Genomic DNA, 6,000 nt, shown 5'->3' on the forward strand with positions numbered 1-6,000 from the left:
TACTTATAGTAATCTTGCGATCAGGGTAAACTAAATCTAAAAACGTTGCCTGCAACATCGAGTACTTTACTATAGCACTACAGCACGTAGTATAAATTGGGTAACACATGTGTCTACACTGGCAACACCCTACTCAAGCATACGTGGACGGCTTATTGATTCGGGCAATAAATTGGAAGTGTCTCAACGAAATTAATGAAGAACATTTCGATATTACACAAAATGATGGATTATTGATGTTGTTACGTTATTAGGTACATATTTTTACGGGTCAACTCATTCCGGGCCCATAATTGTAATTAATTAGCTTTTATTAAATCTTACTAGGTGCATGTATTGGAGCCAAAAGCCAATAGTGAAAATCAGACGCCAATGTAATATTATGATGTCAAAAAGCATGCCTATGACGACTCAATATTATGGCTCATTTGCACCACATAACTTTAACCGTAACTATGAAAATAACCGTAGTTTTTTGTATGGAGTTTGACAGATTTTTTACGTTTGTCAAAGTTAAATTTAAGATGGTGCAACTCAGCCTAAGTCTGGCAATAGAGTTTAGACCTCAAATTATGATTACCCACGAGAAAGAACATAGACCAAGATAGAGTAAAAAAAGACATAGTAAATCACTCTTGTTTAAATTAAAACTATGTCATTAAAGACACAAGGAGATTCGCCTATTTAAAATCTTGCTTGGCTCTATAACGTTCAACCTTATTAGTTCCAGTAAAAACCGTTCATTGCAATGTCTGCTAAAGTGGTAAAAGCCCCATTGTCTTTCCCCAGCACTTGTGATACCACAAACATGTTCACGGAAAACATTTCCCGCGATTTTAGGATCTAACCCGCCACAGCTCACTGGCGCGCTTCCAGTAAATTTTATTTATGACCTTACTACACGGTGTTAGGGCCGAACCACTCGAATGATAGTGAAACAGGCTCTTTTGGCCATAATGCCGTGTCCACGCCTCCACCCGTGGTGACCTCACGCGTTCCCTGTAAGGGTGACCAACTTTCACAGCAATCCGGATCCGAATCTATGTCTAAAAAAATTTGGGTCCATCCTACTCGTATGCATTCAAAAAGTACGCTCATGTTCTAAATATAGTACTCGCCAACAGCTCAGTCATTATACAGAGTAAGGGAAAAAGCCTTCTAAACTGAACTGAACTATCTTAAAATCTCGGTTCTTTAATTTCTAAATCAAATTAGTAGGTTTTTTTTTTTTTTTAATTATAAAAAATACTATAATAATTGGTTTGAGTAATGGTTCTATACCTACTAAAAATTGATTGGAATGTTAATGTTTTGTTTAATATCCTCTAGTAAACTATTATTAATTAGGGTAATTCCAGGATACATGCCCCAGTGGGATAGGTGCCGCGATTATAAGTACACTATGTTACAAGCAACTTAGCCTAAAGCTATAGTACGTATAATAGAAAGGGACCTCCCCGTACCACTTTTCGCCTCGTAAACCATCAAAGAGTGCGTTCGTTTAGCCAGTGAGAGCAAAAATCTTCCGCGGCCAGATCTTAGCGAGCGTCGAAATAATATTGGTAAGTATATTTCAATGGAAAATTTTTTTGTCAGCTGTAAAATGAAGCAGATTTTTATATAATTTGATAGACAACCTTATAAATTATACGGGATAGCTATGTTTAATTCGATTTTTAGTGTTATTATATTTTTTATTAAAAAAGGCACCTATCCTATGCTAAAAGGATAGTTGCCTAATTTTTTTTGGGTATAGATGCCCTTAGGGCCATGTCCTATGCACCTAGGGGCATCTATCCTAAACTGCTCTTTTTCTCACAGGTAGCAAGTAAGAAGAAAAAAAGAATATAGTACGGCTAACCTTAGGAAAGTAATAAATAGCCCCTCTGATCGAATTACCCTTTTACCCGACTGCGCTAGAAGGAGGGTTATGTTTTTCGGGTAATTGTACTAATTATTATTTTTAATAAAAAATTGTGAATTTCAGTTTTAATTCATTTAATAACAAACAATCTTAAATAATAATACTTGGCTTGTTTGATTTCAAAATGCATTATTTTGATCCTTAGAATTCAAAAACTGTATTAACGAGTCATCTATCCCTGCATCAGGCATCTATCCTTTGAAGCAATCATACAGTGAGTCTTCTATCCCCCACATTAGGCGTCTATCCCACTTTTTAGAGGTCAATTAAAATGGTATTTACTCAGAATCGGTATAACTTAAACCAAAATAATTATGGTAATATCATAGACGAAAGACCAAAGTTTACAAATACTAAGGTCATATTGTTGATAAATACTTACTGACTGAGTTACAGAGCTGTTTCAAAAAGTGGGGCATCTATCCTGGACTTACCCTACTTTGGCATACATATTTAATTGGCATATGACAACAAAACAAACGAGTCATTCATTTGCATCATTTCTCCGAGAATGTGGGTCTAAACCTAGTCAAGGCAGACATGTAGCGATTTATGACACAATAACGGGTCGTCCCGTAAAATACGGTACATCTGGCCATCCTATTCCCGCCATAAATATATCGTTACGCTCGTCTGAACAAAAAAATACCCGCTTTTTGTCAGGACCGAAGCGTAAAAACTTTCGCAATCAACGAACGTAAAAAAATTTGCAATACGATTGGTGGTTGAATTAGTTCTATAGACAATTTGTAGAACCATAGGTATGTTGAAACGCAATCAAACTTTCGTGGAACATACTCAACTTGTATGCAAAGAGTGAAGCTGACAAAGTGGGAATAGCGTAGTTAGAAACAAAACGAATGAGTTTTCATAATGCATGTGCAACCTGGCAACCGCTAAGTTTTTTCAATAATTTGTATTTTAGTCCAGGTACAAATTAACATGTTTACCTGGAAAGTGTTCCGGGAGTTAATAATGATTATTGTATTTTACTAACCTTTGTTAGAAATTTAAAGTTTTCACAGCGCATCAAGTGTAAAAGTTCCCTTACAATCGTAGCTCTTATACCTTGAATGAAGTATAAGGAGGCTTTAACCTAAAGTACCTACTCGTAGGTATACCTACATAAGTTAAGAACTTAATACGCTCGTAATAAATAATTTATTGGCTCTAATAAACTATTTCATAGTGAACAATATGGTTTTACCAAGGGTCGTTCCACCACCGATGCCGGGGTTGCACTACTTAAACATATCTTCGAGGCTTGGGAAAATTCTCAAAATGCACTAGGGGTCTTCTGTGATCTCTCAAAAGCTTTTGACTGCGTAGAACATCAAACGCTAATTCGCAAACTGCACTATTATGGGGTAAAGGACTCGGCTTTGGATTTAATACAATCCTATTTAAACTTTAGAGTTCAAAAAGTCGACATAAATGGTGTTTTGTCTTCTGGGTCACCTGTGAAAATGGGAGTTCCGCAGGGGTCCATTCTGGGTCCATTCTTGTTTCTTATATACATTAATGATCTACCATATTTTGTTAAAGACTCTTGCGAAATCGTGTTATTTGCTGATGACACATCTTTGATTTTTAATATTGATAGAAGTAAAAATAAATTTGACGATGTAAATAATGCACTAACAAGAGTTTTAAGTTGGTTCACTACAAATAATCTACAACTGAATGCAAAGAAAACAAAATGTATAAAATTCTCTTTGCCTAACGTAAAAACAGTTAGTACCCAAATAGAACTTAATAATAATGCAATCGATCTGGTAGACTCTACTGTATTTCTGGGAATTACCCTGGATTCAAAACTCCAGTGGGGCCCCCATATAGAAACTCTGGCGGGAAAGCTCAGCTCAGCGGCTTTTGCAATAAAAAGGATACGGTCATTAACCGATGTTTCAACAGCTCGCTTAGTCTACTTTAGCTACTTTCATAGCCTAATGTCATATGGAATCATGCTATGGGGCAAAGCTGCAGATTTTGAAACAATATTTATTCTGCAAAAACGTGCCATAAGATACTTGTATAAAATGAAAGCAAGAGCGTCCCTTAGAGAATTGTTTAAAGAAATTGGCATTCTCACGGCCGCTTCACAATACATCTTAAACTGTATTCTATTTATTCAACAAAATATTAATGAATTCAAAAAGAAAAGTGATATTCACCAAATTAACACTAGAAATAAAAATAAATTGGCTATACCCGCTTTTAGACTTAATAAAGTGTTTGCCACTTTTATGGGACAAGGTATCCATTTTTATAACAAAGTCCCTGATAAATATAAAGAGCTACCGTATAATAAATTTAAAGGTATAGTTAAAGATCACATGCTTAAAAAAGCCTATTATACAACTCGAGATTTTCTTAATGATAAGTCATCCTGGGAGTAGGATTATGGTCCTCTCATGCTCGCACTAAAAAGAATTAAAATCGTGCTATGAAAAGTAATGTATAAACTAATCTAATTTTCTCAAATGTTATAGTGTCATGCTTCTCAATCTGGACTGTTACTTAGCTTTATTATTGTTTTTTTTTCTCTAAGAGATAACTTGGAATTGTCATTCTCACTAAAATGTCTCTGGGGTGGTGGCGTAGTGAGGCGGGTCGTTACATTCCCTCTAATATGGTCGAGTGAAGCGATGGCTGGTTCACTCGTCATGTCTGTGAACAGGCGCTGCTTTCGGGGACTGGTCAATCCAAGTTATTCCAACTTATGTATGCGAGTCATTTCTACAAGTATTTAAGTATGTAATCTGTAAGTCTAGATATTAGCACGTCACTACCTTGTTTAATATACCACGCAATTTTGTATACCCATTCTTATAAGATACACTATACAAGAATGCATGGTAAATTCAGTGAACTGCTCCTGAATCGAATGTACCTACTACTGCTATTTCTATTTATTTATATTAACCGGCAGACAGTGGTGACTGAGTTTGTTGCGGCGCTTCTTCTCAGCACTTGCCAAATGTTGGTCTCGAAGCGCTGGTAGGGTAAAAAGATTATGAGACATGTAGAGGCTCCTTAAGAGCAAAATGACGATTTGTAAGAACTATTTATTAGTCTAAACAAATAAAGAAATTTTGACTTTGACTTTGACTTTATTAATACTATTCTAAGATAGATAATGTTAAGACATTGGTGTTGATGTTAAAAGACCGCATATTAGGTATCTCTAGTTTTCTGTTTACTACTCTTCTTATAGAACCACTTCGTCTACCATGTATCATGCCAAAACCATACCACTAACAAAAACGGTCACCACAAACAAAGAAAACCCCATCCCAATCCCATTGGCGTACAAGAAAAACCTTTAGAGGCAGGTAACTGAAATCACGGTCATCGGGCAGAGTCCATCTTTATGTGACATTAAACAAAGAGAGGGGGCTAATGTGATTTAAGCCGGAGGACAGACGTGGCCCGTTAATCTTGGACCCTCTAGGGTGTCATTTGGCACCGCGGGGCACGTGACTTTCGCGTTAAAAAGTTGCAACATTGATTCGTATGACTTTCCGAAGGCTCAGTCACACGTGTGGTAAAAGTTGGTTGGAAATTTTCAGAACTCACTTGAGTGTTGAAAATTTGAGACAAAACGATACCGACACACGAAAATCGGCGCTAGGGTAGTCCAAAAAAATTATTACGCTTTGGTAAAAAGTCTGTTTTAGATAAACTTGTTTTAACCGAAGTATTTGTGAGTGATCATCATACAGAACTTCACTAACTCGTACTATTTTCTTTACTTCGTAATTAAGAAAAGACAATTTTATAAGATACTCGCCGACTTTAATTTTTCTTGAAGACATTGACACAAACTCTCGACCTTTTGTTTTAACCAATAAGCTACAGAAATGTTAGTTACCCTTCCAAATATTCTGCCAACTACTCAGTAGCTTACCCAGTCGCGTCGTTCCATCAATGTAAGCTAACAGATGAACAATTTAGTACACCGAAACATATTAATCATGATATCTGATCCACAATCAAACTCGACGTTAATTATCATGCCAAAATTAATTCTAATGGTCCAGTTAACAGGGCAATCCATCTGCCCTACCCTTCTC

The sequence above is a fragment of the Ostrinia furnacalis genome, unplaced genomic scaffold (genome assembly GCF_004193835.3).
Source record: "Ostrinia furnacalis isolate ACB-3 unplaced genomic scaffold, ASM419383v2 OfSCF3451, whole genome shotgun sequence".
Classification (NCBI taxonomy): Eukaryota; Metazoa; Arthropoda; class Insecta; order Lepidoptera; family Crambidae; genus Ostrinia; species Ostrinia furnacalis.